The following is a 19,117-nucleotide window of genomic DNA, read 5'->3' as shown; positions in this document are numbered from 1 at the left end:
GTCAGCTGGCCGAACTTGGCTAGGAGGTCCACCACGCGTCTGAATACCACACGTTAAATAAAGAACTTTCTTAATTTTGACCAGTAACAGAGGTACCAATAATAATAATAAAAGTTACATCTTTGAGGCCCTACTGTGTGTCAGGCACAACACTGGGTGCATTACACACCCCAGGTCTACCTCACAGGATGGGCCGGTAACGTAGCCAACAGTATACAGAGATTAAGTGCAAGGACTCTGAAACTGGATGACCTATTTGAATTTTGGCTGTATGATCATAGAAAAGGAGCATTAATGATAATAATAATAATAATAATAATAATAATAATAATAATAATTTGACTTGGGCACGTTGGTGGCTTAGTCGGTTAAGCATCTGCCTTCAGCTCAGGTCATGATCTCAGGGTCTTGGGATCGAGCCCCCTCATCATGCTCCCTGCTCAGGGGAGAGGCTGCTTCTCTCTTCCCTCTGCCTGCTGCTCACCCTTCTTGTGTTCTCTCTCTCTCTGTGTCCAATCAATAAGTAAAATCTTTAAAAAAAAAAAAAAAGATGTGGCAGGATGAATTATGCCTCCCCCAAAGATATGTCCATGTAAAATCCCTGGAACCTGTGAATGTAGCCTTATTTGGAAAAAGTGTCTTTGCCAATGTAATTAAGTTAAGGATCTTGAGATGAAATCAGCCTCAATTATCCATCTGACCCCTAAACCTGATGACAAGTGTCCTTATAAGTAAAAGGCAGAGAGAGATTTGGGACAGACACACAGGGACCACAGAGGTGGCAATGTGACCCCAGAGGCAGAGATGTGGGTGAGGCAGTCCCAGGGCTCCAAGTCGAGGATTGCAGACAACCACCAGCAGTTGGAAGAGGCGAAGACTGGATTCTCCGCTGGACTTCCAGGAGGGGTGTGGACCCGCTGACTTCTTGACTTGAGACTTTCAGCCTCCAGAACAACGCGAGAACACATTTCTGGTGTTTTAAGCCAAGTGTTCACAGGGATCGGTGGGAGCTATAGTGGAGGCTGCCCACCACACAGTCCGTTCCCCACCAAGAGGACAGAGCAAACCTTTGAATCATGTCAATCATATAACTCTTAAGTTGAAAACTGGATCCTGACTTTCATGGTCAAATGAAACCCAACCTTCTCTCTGTGGCTTTAAGATATTTTGTGATCAGACGTCTGCTTGCCTCTTTCTCTCACTAACTATGCTCTATTAGATCATCTCTTTTATTTTTATTCCTCGAACACATTAAATTCTTTCATAACTCAGGGAATTTGCTCTTGCTTCTTTTTCTGCTTGGAGAAGCCATCCCCAGCTGTTCCCAGAGGCCGGTGTCCTCCCATTAGTCAGGAACCCAGATTCTTCAGATTGTTGCCTTCACTTCCCTTCCTCCAAAGCCCTTCTTATCATACTGCCTAATTTTATTTTCCTCGGTTGAACTTGTTTAGTTGTTTGTTGTTAAGCACTCTTACCGAATACATGCCAAGTCAGCTTGGTACCTGGTACCCAGACAAGCCAGGTCTCACATCAAATACACATCAGCATTGTATGGAGAAGCTGGGCTGATTTAGAAGGGCCCAAATGCCAAACTGGGGAGCCAGGGCATTCTCTCAGAAGGCAATTTCTGAACAGAATGTTGATGTGGTCAAAAGAAAGATCGAAAGGATTCCAGAATCAGGTAGAAGAGTGATCAGTGGGGAGAGCCTAGGGAGAACCTGAATACAGAGACAAGACAGAGGTAATATGGGGCCGTGGCATGGGGATGGATGGGGCCTGTGAATTGTTTCATGAAAAATATTTTATGGAAACATTCCTACATGTTTGTGCCTGAGTATATTTGGCAGGAATCCAAATAAATCTCTACGTTCCATTCTGAATATCACAGGGTTCATGCAATTCTATTTCTGGCCAATTCTGACTCTTTCAAAAGAGAATGTCTATGCAGATATTGTCATAAAAATAGAAGGGACTTCTGCCACCGAGAATAAGTCACCTTTATCCCGTAAGATACTTTTATGTCCCTGTGATCACCAGGCATTTGATACATACTCTGTTGGCACATTTTTGAATTCCCAGCAAAATTTATGACACCTCTTCACTACGTGGTGAGTCATCTATAGCGTCCTTCTATAAACACATCAGCACAACAGGAAAAAAATATGCATCAGTGCTCCAATACGCTGGCCTTGCCTCTAATTTCTCTTTGTGTTGTGTTTTTCCAAAAAGAAAGGGGAGAGGGCACCGAGAGGGACCGAGACGGAGAGATGGATTTTTGATTCTCTCTCTGGAGTGGCCATTGGCACTGGATACAAGGACTTTGTCCTGGCATGGCATTTAGAACAGGAAGTTTAAGCTACATAGCTGTGGTTTCTCGGCCTAGAATTGGGCCAATCTTTCCTTCCTTTTGGTGGCTCAGATCATATATTGTTAGAGCTAGAGAGAAACCCACTTCACCCTCAGCTTCCTGATCTGAATAAGGAAGTGGTTGAACTAGATAAGCTTGAAGAAACCAAGATCTTAAAAGCCTATGATTCTGAATGTCCACACACACACACACACACACACACACACACACTATGCACAAATGAAGCAAGATTTTGCTTGGGGGACCTAGTGCATTGTATACACTCAGTAAACATTTGTTGATTTGATGTTGTTTGATCTTATCTAATCCAACATCATCTGCTTTCCATTTTCAAAAGGATGTGGGTTGTTCAGCTTCTTATCCTTGCTAATGAATTCAGTTCCTGGTTTATTGTACAAAATGCTGTGCGTGTGGAGAAGATGGCTGGTACAAGCTTAGTAGGGGCAGCAGAAAAGGAAGCTTCACAGAAGAGGTGATATTTGGGTCCTGAGGCATAAACAGAAGTTTGCAAAACAAAAACTGAGGAGAAAAGGCATCTGAGGACAAGAGAATTATGTGTGTAAAAGATGAGAGAGATCGGAGTCGGCTGCACTAGACAATCCTGGACTGTGGGATAATAGAAGAGATTGGATCAGGCAAGTTGACATAAAGAAAGGGGACATGTGTTGGTTTTGTCTGCCCACTATCCTTTCCCATTTGGGGAGCATCACTTCAACAGTTCTTTGAGGACTCCCTCTATCCCTCTCAGGGTCTCTGGGTTCAGTGGGGCTAGGCCCTACCCCCTGGAGATTGAGGGAAATACTTTCCCAAGCCTGGCCAGTTGAAGCCCTGCATGTCCTCCTCTGCCCAGGGTTTTCAAATCAAAGATGAGCAATAATTTGAGTTGGGTCAACCCTACTCAATGGACTCAGGATTTCTGCTAAAGCAAAGGGGTAAGAGAGAACTATTTTGCTGGCATTGCCAAGCTGTTAGCCTGAGGCTATAGGTGGCTCCTGTGCCAACATCTGCCATGAGCTCCCTAGCAAGGAAGCCATGATACACGCACGGCAGAGCGAAGACATTGAGAGTCTTGATGTCATGCTCAGTTCACCTGGTCAGGGTTTCTCAAAGGGAAAGCTACAGGCATTCCAGGTAAGATACTTGCCCTTCGGGTGAAGTCTTCTGCTCACTGCTAGACCTTCCCATCCTCTCCTGGAGGCCCCCTCCATGTCAATAATCCCCCGCCCCCAAATGTGATAAGCAGAACTCCCCTTATATGTCCAAGTATCCCCTAAGGAAGTGGTACTGCCTCAGAGAAGAGTCTGATCTAGATGCACATGCCTACCTCAGGCATCCAAAGGTCCATTTTTGCCTACCTTTGTTTTATTTTTGGTTTGGCAGCTGGAATGGAGTTTGTAACATTTGCAAGTAAAATGGTCATAAGCACTTCAAAGAGGCAGGGGGTTAAATGGTGAAGGTGTTCTCTACTTTCATCTCTTAGTATCTAATTTGTGAGCGTGTGAGCACAGGCACGTATCTGTTGTCTACTTGGAGAGATAAGAACATGAGAGGCAATCACCTCTACCTCTAGTGAAACTACACAAGCTTAATCTGAGGACTGCTAGCACTCACTTCGGGGTCAAAATCCTAAGGGCTGAAAGAGATGTGGATATAAAGAAAAGTAGAAAGGACCAGGGAACTTGAATACCTTCTTATAAACTAGGCTTTAAAACCTAGACACCCAGGCAGAAGGATATTTGAACCATTTAACAATTGATATAGTAAGGACCTGGACCTTTTAAAATGAACCTGCATGGTCAGGGTTCTCCAGAGAAACAAAACCAACAGAATAGGTGTATCTATATATTTAAGAGGAGATTCATTATAGGAATTGGCTCATGCGGTTATGGAGGCCGAGAAGTCCCACAGTCTGCTGCCTGCAAACCAGAGACCCCAGAAAGTCAGCCCAAGTCCTAACTTCTGAGAACCTGAGGATTGCTAGTCTTAAGAATCAGGGGCTCAATGTTCAAGGCATCCCAGCTCAAGAAGATGGTGAGAGAATTTTCTCTTTGTTCATTTTTTGTTATTGTTGTTCTATCCAGGCGCCCAACAGACTGGATGATGCCCATCCACACCGGGAGGGCAGATCTCTTCACTCAGGCTATGGAATTTCTCCTGGGAACACCCTCACAGACACGCCCAGAAATAATGTCTTATCAGCTCTCTGGGCTGATAAGCTATCCTTTAGCCTAGTCAAGCTGACATATAAAATTAACCATGACAGAACTCTATGGATAAGAATTGATGCCCGGGGCTAAGCAAGAGCTGGTCATGAGCCCTGAGAGGGACCTCTGTATCCTCACTAAGGTTTAACCATCATATCATGATATCTTTACATTACTCTGATTTTAACAATAATCTCCACCAGGACTTTTTTTTTTTTCTTAAACAACTAAATCCTGGGGTGTCTGGGTCGCTCAGTCGGTTAAGTGTCTGCCTTCAGCTGAGGTCATCATCCCAGGGACCTGGGATCTAGTCCTGCATGGGTTTCCTGCTCAGCAGGGAGTCTCCCTCTCCCTCTGCGTGCTGCTGCCCCTGCTTGTGCTCTTTCTCTCTCTATCTCTCTGTCAACTGCGTAAATAAATAAAATCTCTAAAAACTAATAAACAGCTAAATCCTTTATAGTTCGGTACCTTTGGAGTGGATCCTGGATTCCAGGGCAATGTGATTGATAGTAAATGTGCCTTCTCACTATGCATGTAGATTTTTCTTTTTCTGTGTACTAGCACAGATAGCTTGATAAAGAACTTGGGGGGCACCTGGGGCCTCAGAGGTTGAGTGTCTGCCTTCGGCTCAGGGTGTGATCCCAGGGTCCTGGGATTGAGTCCCACATTGGGCTCCCTGCATGAAGCCTGCTTCTCCCTCTGCCTGTGTCTCTACCTCTCTCTGTGTGTCTCTCATGAATACATAAATAAAATCTTTAAAGGAAAAAAAAAAGAACTTGGGAAGAATAAGTTTGATATGATTCAATACATGTTTGTTTAGTGCATAAGATTTCTGTCTCTTGTTTTATCTTCTGTTTTTCTCTTTTTTATTCCTTCATCCTTACAAAGAAAAGCACAAAGACTTTCCTCTGCTCAGAAGGCACTAAACCCTGTAATCTCTTGTTTCCCCTCATTTAAAAATGTGTCTTACTACTTTCTCAAAGGGAAGAAAAATAACCATGTTTCCAGTTCCCTTCAGTGAGTTGCTTTCCCCTAAAATAATCCATTCACACAAAAGCACTCATGAGCAATATATAATTTACTGAAGATTGCATAGAGCCGACAGAGGGTTTATGTTGGCCCAGCCAACAACAAATTGAAATCTCCCTTAGACATCTCCATGGTGCCGGAAATTTCCATGGTGGAGGTCAGGTGGTGATTCTCTGCTTTCTTTTACTTCTCTCCCTGCCTCTCTAGCTGTTTTTATTCTATCTTTAGTTTGCTTTGTTCTATCTTTATCTTGAACCTTGCCCATCTACCCACCACCTTAACTGCAAAAACAAACAAAAAAACCTCTTCACCTTCTAGCACCTATGGTGGTTAGAAACAAGGAGCCATAAGGGGGAAAAGAAAAACAAAAGCACTTTATCTTGTCTCATGCTAGATCTTCAAGAATGTCTTTGTCTTAGGTAGACATCATCCAGTGATGTCCCACCAAACCCAGATGCTAAGCTGGTATTATAATACACTTTTAGGGACAATCCTTTGCTGCAAGATAAGTAACAGCACTGCCGTGTCCTTGCCCTGCAATGTAGTGTTTGTGACATGGTACTTGGCCCCTCAACCTCCTTTCCATTTCTGGGGAAAGGTGCTGCTGACACTTTATCCTAGTTTTTAAGCCAATCCCTCCGCACCTCCCAACTACAGTCGCCCACCAAACTCAGCTGCTTTTCTGTGCATGAGGAGAAATGAGGAATTCCATTTTAAGTAGAAATGCAATGGGATTTCCTGTTTGTTTCCCACAGGCAGTGGCCTTTTGAAAACAGGAGGCATATGTCTACTTTCCTGGTAATGAATTGTAGGTTCTATAATAAAACAAAATATTTGGGTTAAAAGAGTGTAACTGGTTCCCTGCTTTCTTTCCTAAGTGTATCGTTTGGCCTTGTCACTTGCCAGAGAGTTTCATCTTACTGGTATTCATTTTTCTCATTCGTTCAAAAATATCCTCCGACTACCTGTGATGGTCTAGACAGGTGTCAGAGACACCAAAATGAATGTTCCCGATGTCTGCCCTGAGGAATGCTCAGTCTAGCCATGGATGAGGAAAGGGGAGTGAAGATTACTCATAAAAATTGTGGATGATAATGGTTATATGGTGATGGTGATGAGGATGGTTTATATTCACTGAGTGAATATAAATATAAATATAAATATATAAATATATTCACACCAGTTACCAAGCTACACAACTGGTCTATATTATCTCATTTCATCCTCATGAAAATCCCATGAGGTAGGCACTGTTGATATTCCTATTCTTTCGGCGAGGTAACTGGAATTAACCACTGCTATACAGCTGCTCTGAGGGAAAGCCAGGATTGAATCCGGGTCTTCCTGAGACCAACTCCATGTTGCCAGACCTTCTGATAACTCATACGTTTCTGTTTTTTAAAATCATTAATGCTTTTAAATGGCAGGTGCATTTGAATTGTTTTATTTATTTATTTTTAATTTTTTAAAAATTTATTTATGATAGTCACAGAGAGAGAGAGAGGCAGAGACACAGGCAGAGGGAGAAGCAGGCTCCATGCACCGGAAGCCCTACGTGGGATTCGATCCCGGGTCTCCAGGATCGCGCCCTGGGCCAAAGGCAGGCGCCCAACCGCTGCGCCACCCAGGGATCCCTATTTATTTATTTTTAATAAATTTATTTTTTATTGGTGTTCAATTTGCCAACATATAGAATGAATTGTTTTAAAACACCCATTCTCCCCACTTTGCAAACAGTTTGTCCAAATGAGCTGTTGCTTCTTTTGTGTTGTTGCCCCAAATTCATGAAGATAGTGCCACACACAGATCCATGTGGCAAAAGGGGACAACGAGGCTGCATTGGAGTAGAGAGAGTCGTGACTAACTGCCCTTGCCTCAGGGAAGGCAGGAAGACCTCGCAGAGGAGGGGGATTTCTGCTGGCTCTGAAGGCAGAGCACTTTGTGGCAGAGGGCTGTAAGCATGGGGAAGGAGAGCATGCCCAGAGGCCATACTGAAGAAATGTGCAAAGACAGACATAGTTTTGGTAAAAGGGAATCAGTGGGATAGTCGATAGGAGTTTCCAAGAGAATCAGCCTGAAGATAGCTTGGCATCGGGTCATAGATGACTCCAGGCCAGCACGTTCATCCGTCCTCAACTCTGTTTAGCGCCACTACCACCTGCCGGGGCTATGATGTAGGCAAGTGATGACAGTACTGACACTTTCAAAATATCCCGTCTCTGTCATTCCCCCCTCACACTCATCACCAAGTCCTGATGTTTTCAGCTCCAAACTACATCTCAAATACATCCAGTTTCCCTCAACTCCATTGTGTGTGTCCCCTGGCCAGAGCCGCTCTTGTCTCTTACCAAGCCCACCATGACCGCCTCTCAGTGGTGGCCGGTCCCCAACCTTGTCCTCCTCAGCTGTAACCTCCTCCCACCCCACAATCAGGGAAAAACCTTCTTTTTCTCCCCTTATTTATTTTATTTTATTTTATTTTATTTTATTTTATTTTATTTTATTTTATTTATTTTATTTTATTTTATTTTATTTTTTCATCATGATAAGTGTGCTATTTACTCCCTACCCCCTATTTCCCGCATCCCCTCACCCGCCTCCCCTCTGGTAACCATCAGTTTGTTCTCTGTAGTGAAGAGAGAAAACCTTCTTCTTCTTCTCTTTTTTTAAAATAAATATTTTATTTATTTATTTGAGAAAGAGAGAGAGCACAAGTAGGGAAGGGGATGGGCAAAGGGAGAGGGAGAGAAGCAGGCTTGCTTGATGCGGGGCTCGATTGCAGGACCCTGGGATCATGACCTGAGCCAATGGCAGGCACTTAACCCACTGAGCCACCCAGGTGAAGAGGAAAAACCTTCCTGAAACACTAACATGTGCCACTCCTCTGATCAAAACCTTTGCATTGAAGATAAACTCCCAAAACATTAAGAGGATACCAAACCCCAGTGTGGTCAGGGATGGCCTCATGCTGCTGCCCCCTCCAGAAACACTCTTCCTCTCAATTTACTCTTACTCAATTTACTCCCCCTTCCCCAGCTCTGAGAGTTGCTGGCCTCTCCCCCTTCCCATCCCTGGCCTCCACCCACCCTTTCCCCTCGATGCCATACTGCCCCAGAAGCTTCCTTTGCAAATTCTAGTCAACCTTCTCTGGTCCCCGCCCCTTCCTGGAACACAGCCCCCTCTGCTCTCCCCCGAGGTTCTGGTCTCCCTCTCCGTCTGCCTTCTCTTCATCTACTTATGCTTTGAACTTCCATGGTGATTTGAGTAACTATTTGAAAATCCTCCTCTAATGTAATTAAGAGAGAGACCTATATGGTTTGGGTTGCCACCATGTCCTCAGTGCCTCAGAGTCACCTGGTTCATCACCTGCTACACAAACGTGCTCAGTAGAGGCATTTGGATGCATGTTTCACAGGCTAAGTGGGCAAATGAATGGATAAACACAGGCAGGAATTCCTGTCTAGAAACACAGAGAGAACCCCGAAACTGCCTTATCCGTCCTTCCAAGAGAAATCGATGGTCCTCCTAGCCTCCCGAAGAGGATTTGGCTTTTGGAAAAAGCTAAGAGTCACCAGGAGGCAAGACTGTTGGGAAAGGCGGTTGGTTGGCCAGGGCCCAGGAGACCATGCACAGTTCCAGCCGGGTCCCCCCGCACCCCCGAACTCAAGGAACTCAGGGAATGGTCCCAACAGGGCCCTGCCTGCCTACACGCAGAAGAGGTGAGCTACCACTTCCCTAGCAGCCCTTTGCCTAGAAAAATCACTCCAAAGGCAAAGCCTCCATCTCTGAGTGTGGTGATGGGCACATTTCACAAGCACCAGGCTCATGGTTTTTATCAGGAAGTTGGGTTTCCCATAAACTGCACTACTGGGTCTCCTGAACCCATATTGTAACAACTGCTAGAGGGTGCCCTGCCTGCCCCGACCCCCAGACGAATGTGTCGCATGCCGCGTTCGTTTATACAGAATGTCTAGAAGCCTGCGTCTGCTTATAAAGTGCAGAACGACAAAGAGCAATTTGCAGCAGTTTCTGGGGCTGTCTGTGCGGGGACTTTCTCAGGGGACGTGAATCAGTAATTTCCCCACATGTTAGCCCTGACGTTTTTGCTATAGGCAGCTGTCGGGCCTGCCAACTGGCGGCTCACGGAAGCCTGGCTCTCACCCGGAGACAGAACAAATCCTGTCACACGTAGCCAGCTATGGGCCACACAAGCTCTGTCTGTTGCTTGATCACAGCAGCTGAAACAAAAGCCTCCTCTGTCACAAGGCACGTCTGTCATATAAAAAGATACTCCTTCCTTTGATTTTCTCTATCTGTCCTGGAAAGGCACCTCAAATTCCAAAAAGCAGAGTAGCACAACTGAGGAACAGCAGGGCCCCATTCTGGGGTGGAAACAGCTCTGTTCCTCTGTTTTCATAATGGGAGATTGGGAAGGAACCTCAAAGTATATGGATCTGGTCTTAGGGGCCCTGGGTCCCCAAATAGGCTCTGTGACTTATATCGTTGGGGCAAACCTCTTGGCCTGAGTCTCCTCACAGATAGTATTTGGGGTAGGCAAGATGCTGCCCTGACTCGTCTCACTTCAGTATCCAACACCATCGGTAGATGGATTGGCCAGTCATTTTGATTTTATTTTATTTTTTAAATTTAAAAAAAAAAAATTTTTTTTTCATTTTGATTTTAAACTGTGCTCATAGGAATCACAAGTTGGGTCATTTGTTTGAACCCTTAGTTTCCAAGACTAGGGACTCCGTGTAGTGAAAACAGGAGAGAAATAGAACTGGAAGCCACACAGAAAACACAGGAACAGATGCTAACACGTGTCGTCTGTTGCAGCCCTTCGGCTTCTAGAAGTTTCTCTCAGAGCCCCGTATGGATCCAGTGCCTCACGGATGCCCCACTCTGTGCTCTCTGGGCCAGGCCAATCCTTGGTGCTCCCTCTGCTCTCCTTCCCCAGGAGACTGGGCCTCTTTACATACGCCTCCTGCAGGAGCCTTTGGGGTTTGGTTTCTTTGCTCCTATTGCTGCTGTTGAAGCAGAGTGGTTCAGGGCGTGCGATCAGAACTCCCCTTGCGCGCCTGGATGGCTCAGTCGGTTGAGCGTCTGCCTTCGGCTCAGGTCATGATCCCAGGGTCCTAGGATAGAGCCCCACATGCTCAGCAGAAGTCGCTTCCCTCTCTCCCTCTGCCTGCCACTCCACCTGCTTGTGCTCCGGTCCTCTCTGTCTAAAGAATGGATAAAATCTTTAAAAAAAATTAAAATAAAGAACTCCCCGCAATCCTAGCTCTAGTGGCTCCGACTATGTGACTCTGGACAAGTTACTTATCTGCTTTGAACCTCATTTTCCACCCTGTAAAGTGAGGATAACAGGGTGGATTAATGAACACTCTAACATTTATTTTATTATTATTTTTTAAAGATTTTATATATTTATTCATGAGAGGCAGAGACACAGGCAGTGGAAGAAGCAGATTCCCTGCAGGGAGCCCGATGTGGGACTCGATCCCAGGACCCAGGGATCATGCCCTGAGCCAAAGGCAGACAGACCCTCAACCACTGAGCCACCCAGACGTCCCACACTCTTAACATTTCAATGGAACAATCTTTCTGAAGTCCCCGATCTACAAAACTCTCAACATGTGATGGCTTCCTTTCCCTCTACCTTTTTTGGCATTTTCCTGATTTTGCCCTACATCAGCGTTCTCTGTGTCTGTCCCCCTTATCTCCTCTTCTGGATCGCAGGCTCCCTGAGGACAGGAAAGGTGCCTTGCCCCGCGTAGTAACCCCACAGTACTTTGTAACTCCGAAGAGGTTGACAATCCAAGGCACGCTGATTGGAACCAAGGTGATGCAGGTAGCCGTTGCCAGGTAGGGCCACTGAGATGCAAAGAGTATGAAAGTCTGAAGTTCTCAGGCCAGCCAGCCGCTGCCCTGGGATGGTGGTGAGGTGGTTCAAGAAAAAGGCCTGTGCTTCTCTCCCCCACACGAGATGCAAACATTCCACCCATTTTCATCAGGGCCTTGGCTAACACATTATGCACATTTCTTTCATTCCCAGCCCCTGCTGCGTGCGGCCCACTATAAAGCATCATTCACACGTCCCACTCACCCCTTCCCCCTCACACTGTACAAATGCACGGAACCCCGAATGCCCACCCCGGCAGGATTTCACAGCCTGACCTTTACTCTTTGGTGGCAGGGTTTCTTCACACACCCCCAAACATCTTTGACCGAGTCTATGCCGGCCGAGTCCTCTGGCCCCAGCTATGGGGCTTCAACACATCCAGAGTCCTTCCCCCGTACCTCTAGGGCCATGTGGTCTGCTGGGGCACAGTCACCCATGCTCCCTTGTGGAGAGGAAGATGAAGGCACAGCAAAAAGCCCATCATTTTGTAGGCCTGGGGGCATTTACACACTTGGCCCTGGCTTTGTGGTCTGACCCCGGTGAAGAGGGCAGTAATGCTAACAGCAATGAGCCATCCCTGGGCTAATTTCCCTTCATTTCTTTGAAATAGGTTTTTTAACACCTATTCCCTAGATGGCTAGATGGTGAAAAAAAAGGAAAAAAAAAATAGCGAGGTTAAGTCCATGTCTCCAGGGAAGGAGAAAGGGGGTAGGCAAATAATTAGACTCCGACACTCCTTTCCAGCCTCGGTTTTGCTGAAGTTTGTTTATGCGTTTTAGTATGAACTCCTCTTGTGATGACTTAGGAAATTAAAAAAAAAAAATACAAACACCCAATATTCAATTTCTAATTAGGTAAAGCTCTAGAAGTTATAAACAGCATAGAACTGATGGCAGATGAAACAGAGATGGACTAGTTTCCCACTGAAGAGCTGTTTGACCTTGGAGAAGTGACTTAAGGTCTTGGATTAGTTTCATGTATATATATATCTAAATCCTACATTGTGGGCTGGTGATTAGGATTGGAGATAATGAATACAAAATAGCTGGCAGGGCACTTGACATAGGCCCTCAGATAGCGGTGAGGGCTCCAATATTTTTTTAAATTTATTACTTTTTTATGGTTTTATTTATTTATTCATGAGAGACACAGAGAGAGAGGGAGGCAGAGACACAGGCAGAGGGAGACGCAGGCTCCATGCAGGGAGCCCGACATGGGACTCGATCCCGGGTCCCCAGGATCACATGCTGGGCTGAAGGCAGCACTAAACCATTGAGCTACCCGGGCTGCCCAATTATTATTATTATTATTATTATTATTTTAATTTTAGTATAGTTAATGCACAGTGTTAAATTAGTTTCAGATGTACAATATAGTAATTCAACAATTCTATATCTCATTACTCAGTGCTCATGATGATCAGCGGACTCTTAACCCCCTTCACCTATCTCACGCAGCCCCCCTGCCCACCTCCCCTTCAATATGTATTATTTTATATTTTATTTTAAAGCAGTACCCCCAGTCACAGTAACTATTTTGTTTGCAACAAGAACATTTTCTTTCCTTTTTTTTTTTTTTTAACAAGAACATTTTCTACTTGAAGCATGCTTTAGAATCCACGGTTCTAAAAGATATATATAAAACATTCCATCCAAGAAAAACAGAATACACGTTTTCTTCAAGTACACACAGACGAATCCCCTGGTTAAATCATGGAAACAGAGACATAACAAATACTACACATTTCAGACCGAAATCAGAGGAAGTCTATTTTCCCAACCACGATGGCACAAGACTAAAGATCGACAGTAAAACAAAGCTGGAAAAATCTGCCGCGTAAGTATTAAATAGTTGATATGTAAATATTAAACAACACACGACTGCCCCAGCAATGGGCCAAGTAAGAAATCTACGCATGAATCAAAAAATATGCCTCAAACCAAAAGCAAAAAGAAAACACAATTTTCTTTTGATCTGAATCCTACAGAGATAAGAGCAGCGGATGTACAAGGGGAGGCGCCTTTGCAGTCCTTCCCCAACTGCCCGGCCAGCTCCCGGGGCCTCGATCGTCCGTCTGGTGCACCTGCTGCCTTCTGTCCTGCAGAGGCCTGGAAATCTGCGCACCCCCAGCCCCAGGCCCCCCTTCCAGCTGGCTTTCTGTCCACTCTCGCCAGTGGGGGACCCTGCCAGCAGATTGGGAGGCAGGGAAAAGGGAGCACTATTTCTAAATGTGTTCCTTGGGCCGCCCGCAGCCCCTCCAGGGGTGGCAGCCTGGCTTCCTGCACCCAGATGGGGTCCCGAGAGCATGAGGGGGCCTGGGGCAGCCTGGGGAGCGTGGTGCCAGGGGAGGCCCGGGGGCCTTGGCAGCTGTGGTGACACCACGGCCTCCTGCACAGTGTGGTGGCCATGGTGATGCCCACAGCAGCCCCAGCCACAGTGTTTGGGGCTCCCAGTAACATCATTTTACCTCCCCCACCCCCACATCATCCCTTCCTACCCCAGAGATGGTAACATCTGACTGGAGTTATTTGGGGTAAACCTCCCCTCCTTTTCATGAAGAAGACTTTGGGAGAGCAGCAAAAGTGAGCAGAAAGTACTGAAATACCCCATGTGCCCCTTGATCTCTCTCTCTCTCTCTCTCTCTCTCTCTCTCTCACACACACACACACACACACACACACACACACACACACACACCCATCACCATCTCTCACCAGAAGGTGCAATGGTTACAATCGATGAGCTACACATCGATGAACTGACTCATCGTTATCACGGAAAGTCCGCAGTAATGCCCGCTAGGGTTCCCTCTTGGTGTGGCACATTCTAGGAGTTTCACAAATGCACGGGGACCGGCACCCACTATCATAGATAGTCTCATACAGAACAGTTTCGCTGCCCTAAAAACCTCCCGTGCTCTGCCTCGTCCTCCCTCCCTCCCTCCAATCCCTGTCAACCTCGGATCTTTTCACCGCCCCCAAAGTTTCTCCCCCACAATGTCAGACAGCGAGAACCCCACAGGATGTAGCCTCTCATAGTGGCTTCTGTCCCTTAGCCATATGCATTTAAGGTTCCTCTGTGTCTTCTCAAGGCCTGATGGCTCAGTTATTTTTAGTACTGAATAATATCCCATTGTCTGGTGGGCCGCAGCTTATCTACCCATCCATCCACCTACTGAAGGATGTCCTTGTTGCCTCTACGTCTTGGCAGCTGTGGCGAAAGCTGCTACCAGCAGCCTTGTGCAGGGTTTTGTGTGGACATAGGTTTTCAACTCCTTTGGGCAAATGCCAAGCAGTGGGACTGTGGGATTCTTAAGATGAAAGTGCATTTCGTTTGGTAAGAATTTGCCAAAGCATCCTCCCAAGGGGCTGTGCCATTTTGCATTCCCAGCAACAGCGAATGAGAGCTCCTGTTTCTCCACAGCCTTTCAAGTTTCTAGTGTCATCGGTGTTCCTGATTCGGGCCATTCTCAGAAGTGTGCACTGGGGGGATCCCTGGGTGGCTCAGCGGTTTAGCGCCTGTCTTTGGCCCAGGGTGTGATCCTGGAGACCTGGGATTGAGTCCCACATCGGGCTCCCTGCATGAAGCCTGCTTGTGTCTCTGCCTCTCTCTCTCTCTTTCTCTCTCTCTCTCTCTCTCTCTCTGTCTCTCATGAATAAATAAATAAAATCTTAAAAAAAAAAAGAACTGTGCACTGGTATCTTGTTGTTTTTATTTGCATTTCCCTGGTGACATGATCTTGGGCATCTTTTCATGCGCTTGTTTGCCATTGGCCCATCCTCCTTGGTGAGGTGTCTGTTCATCTGTCACCAATTTTCTGTTTTGTCTTGGTTCTGTTTCTTTTTTTTTTCTCCAGCTGTATTAAAATATAATTGATATATGACATTGTGCAAGTTTAAGATTTACAGCATGTTGATTTGATGCACTTATATATTGCAAGATAATTACCACCACCATGTTAGCTAACACCTCCATTATGTCACGTAATTACCATTTATTTTTTGTGATGAGAACATTTAAGACCTATTCTCCTCGCAACTTTCAAATGCATAATATGGTATTATTAACTATAACTAACCACCAGGCCGTGCGTTAGATCTTCAGAAGTTATTTATCTTATAAGCGGGCGTTTGTACCCTTTGACCAACATATCTCCAATTCCCTTGCTCCTACCACTCTATCCTTGGGACTTTTTTTGGGAAATGCATGATTTTCCTGAGTAATTTTCGGTGATCATTAATACCTTGGAATTCACTCATTTACTCATTCATTCATTTATTCATTTGAAAAGGAATTGAACAGGGTGGGGCGCCTAGGTGACTCAGTGGCTTAAGCCTCTGCCCTCGGCTCAGGTCATGATCTCAGGGTCCTGGGATCGAGCCCCCAAGTCAGCCTCCACGCTCAGCAGAGAGTCTGCTTCTCCCTCTCCCTCTGTTGCTCCCCCTGGCTCCTGCTCTCTCATGCTTTCAATCTCTCTCTCAGATAAATAAATAACATCTTACAACAAAAAAAAAAAAAAAAAGAACTGAGATTGAAGTTGTTTCCCTCCTCCCCAGATGGGATAGTTTTATTGACATAAACTTTTTTTTTTCTTGTTTTAGAGATACTTAAGAGGTCAAACTGGTAAGTTATGAAATGTCCCAGCCAAATAGGATTTTCTGAGTAAGTAGGCCACAGTTCCTGAGGCTGTGTCATATTCACTAGTACAGATCATTTGTTATGGAGCAGCAGAGTCCCAGAAAGCTTGGTGCCCTACCCACCTCCCTGAAAGTCTGCAAAGTCACTTTCACACTCAGATGTCTGGCTTGACCTGACCTGCTCTGCCTTAACTTCTCCTGTTTTCCTCTGTCCTTCCCTTGCTATCTTCAGAGAGTCCCTCTTCCTTCTCACCTTGACTGCGGGAAAGAGAACCCATAAAGAGATCACGTTCATGCACCATGAGTTTCTATCCAAACTCACATTCTCTCCTGCCCAGAGGAGCAGCTAATGTTGGAGCTCTTAGCTAATCGTCAATCAGTGCACATTTCCTCTGGTCCCTGGGTGCGTCCAGTTAATGCCTTCATTCCTTGGCCCTGGGAAGGACGCTCAGGTGAAACAGGAGTGCCTTTTTGGTTTTTACAAGAGGGAGGCAGGATTCGCTTCTTTCAACCACGAAGCATTTTCAATTAAGCTGAGCCGAGTTCAGCAAAGGCAGCTCCACCTGGCATCTCTATCTTGTGTCACCAAACAACGTGCATAATTATGCTTTTCCTTTGAAACTGTAATCGTTTGCTAGTGATTCTAACCTCGATGTCTAGATTCTGTCCTAGAGAGTCACTTCCAAAGGCAACAACTTCTTTTCTGCCTTTCAGCCACCATTCTGCACTCAGCTCCTACTCTCAGGACATTGGCAGCAGCCACGTGATGTCTCTCCTGCCCCCCTGGTCTCCCTGAACTCTGGCTGCCAAGCCAGCCCCTCTGGCTGTCGGAATGCTGGCCTGTGGGATGGCTCTGTCACCCCCATGCTGTTGTCCTGGGCACGACGTCCGTGGCATATAGGCCATTCTTCACTTGCTTCTCTGCTTCTCCAGCCCTGCCTTCTGCCATTGCCCCATGTCCACCTACACTACTTGGAGAGCATGTCGTTTTCTCTTTCCTGACTACCCACTCCATCCTTTAAGATTATGCGTGAACTTCATTTCTGCCACAAACTCTTAGGTGACAGTTTCCCCTTGGCCTCAGAATGTCCCAGATCTAGGGGCGCCTGGGTGTCTCAGTTGGTTGAGCAATCGACTCTTTTTTTTTTTTTTTTTTTTTGAGCAATCGACTCTTGATTTTGGCTCAGGTTATGGTCCCAGGGTCAGGAGGTCGAGTCTGATTAAGATTCTCTCTCTCTCCCTCTGTCCTTCCCCCATTGCTGTGAGCTCTGTCTGTGTCTGTCTCTCTCTCAAAGAAGCCAAAAGTCCCGGGTCTTTCTCTTGGCATTTCTAACACTCTGCATATTCATCAGGTGTCATACTTGGCACTTTGTGTCATAGACTTTGTTTGGGTGTCCATGGGCCTACTGACCTACAAGCACCCTGAGAAGAGAAAACCTGTATCCGATTCCATTCCTAGAGACTGGAAAAGTCTCAGGCATACAGAAGATCAGGATGGCCGAGTTTGCAAAGCCTTCCTTTTATATATATATATATATATATATATATATATATATATATATATATATATATATAAATCATCTTGAATATATTAAAAGACCAGATTTCAGGCTCCTGCAGAAATATAAATATGTGGGAGATATAGTTTCTGCTACCAGGCAACATAGAATGTAGGAGAAGCGATACGCTACATCATTACCGCACGGATACCTTCATTAGGACACTGCATGGGAGGAGGAACCAGGGAAGAGCGGAAGCTGCTCTAAAGTGGCCGGAGCTATTAGTCAATAAGGTCAAGAACATCGATTGATGCAGCCACGGATAGTTGTTTTTCCAGAAAGACAACACGTCTGGGGTTCCTCGCCTTCCACTGCAGGTGAGGCAGTGCTGAACTTTTCATTGAAAAATGATGATATAGCCCTCACATAATTGATTGTACGAGCTGCAGAGCCCCAAACTGCAATTTGCCCTGAGCTGAAAGGTGCTAGAAAATGAAATTTCTTGGGAAATTCACTGGAGATTCTCCATGAAAATTAACATGTCCAATTCTCCTCAGGTAGCATACGTTAGGTATCTTATTATCCCTCCTCAGTAATTGCAGCCTTTGGGCTTTTTTTGAGTGCTGAAATTACATAAAGGTAAAATGGAATCTTAGAATTGTATTACTAGGCAGAAATTAGAAAAGACTCCATGAATGTTTCATTGGCTGCTTTTAAATGTAAAAAGGTAGTGGATACACACATCGGCTACTCAACTCAAACCTCAAGTCCCATGCATTGGATTTCTATTGCTGCCATGACAAATCACTACACATTAGTAGCTTAAAACAAGCCACCTGTTAACTCACAGTTCTATAGGTCAGAAGACTAGGATGGCTTCGCTGGTTCTCGGCATAGGGTTGCATAAGGCCAAATTCAAGGTGCTGGCAGGCTGAGCTGCTTTTCAAGAGCTCTGGGGAAGAACCTGCTTCTAGATCATTCAGGTTGTGAGCTGAAATGAGTTTTTGCAATTTTAGGAGTGGGGTCTCCGTTCTATTGTTCCTGGAGGTCACTCACTTTTCTTCCCATGCTTTCCAGGTGGCCCTCCTCCAACAACCGGGGTCAAGTGCCTTCTCACACTTCGAGTCTCCCCAGCTTTTACCACATTTCTCTGAGTGCTCCCTGAGAAAGTTCTCTGTTTTTAAGGCCTTGTGTGATTAAGTAAGTCCACCTGGATAACCCAGGATCCTCTCCGTCTTAAAATCAGTAACCTCAATCACTTTTGAAACTCTCTTTTGCCCTAGAACACAACACAGTCACAGATTCCAGTTGTTAGTTTGGGGGCATCTTTGGCGGAGCCATGATTCTACCCAGGACAGTATATAAATGTGGTTTGCCATAGTGTTAATGTGTGGAGCTTTGTCAGTCAGTTCATTTTTTTATCTATGTATGGAGGCCAATTAGACAGCTTAAAATGAAGACCACTTGAAAATACC

The sequence above is a fragment of the Nyctereutes procyonoides genome, unplaced genomic scaffold (assembly GCF_905146905.1).
Source record: "Nyctereutes procyonoides isolate TBG_1078 unplaced genomic scaffold, NYPRO_anot_genome, whole genome shotgun sequence".
Classification (NCBI taxonomy): domain Eukaryota; kingdom Metazoa; phylum Chordata; class Mammalia; order Carnivora; family Canidae; genus Nyctereutes; species Nyctereutes procyonoides.
Note: the sequence above shows the minus strand (reverse complement) of the source record.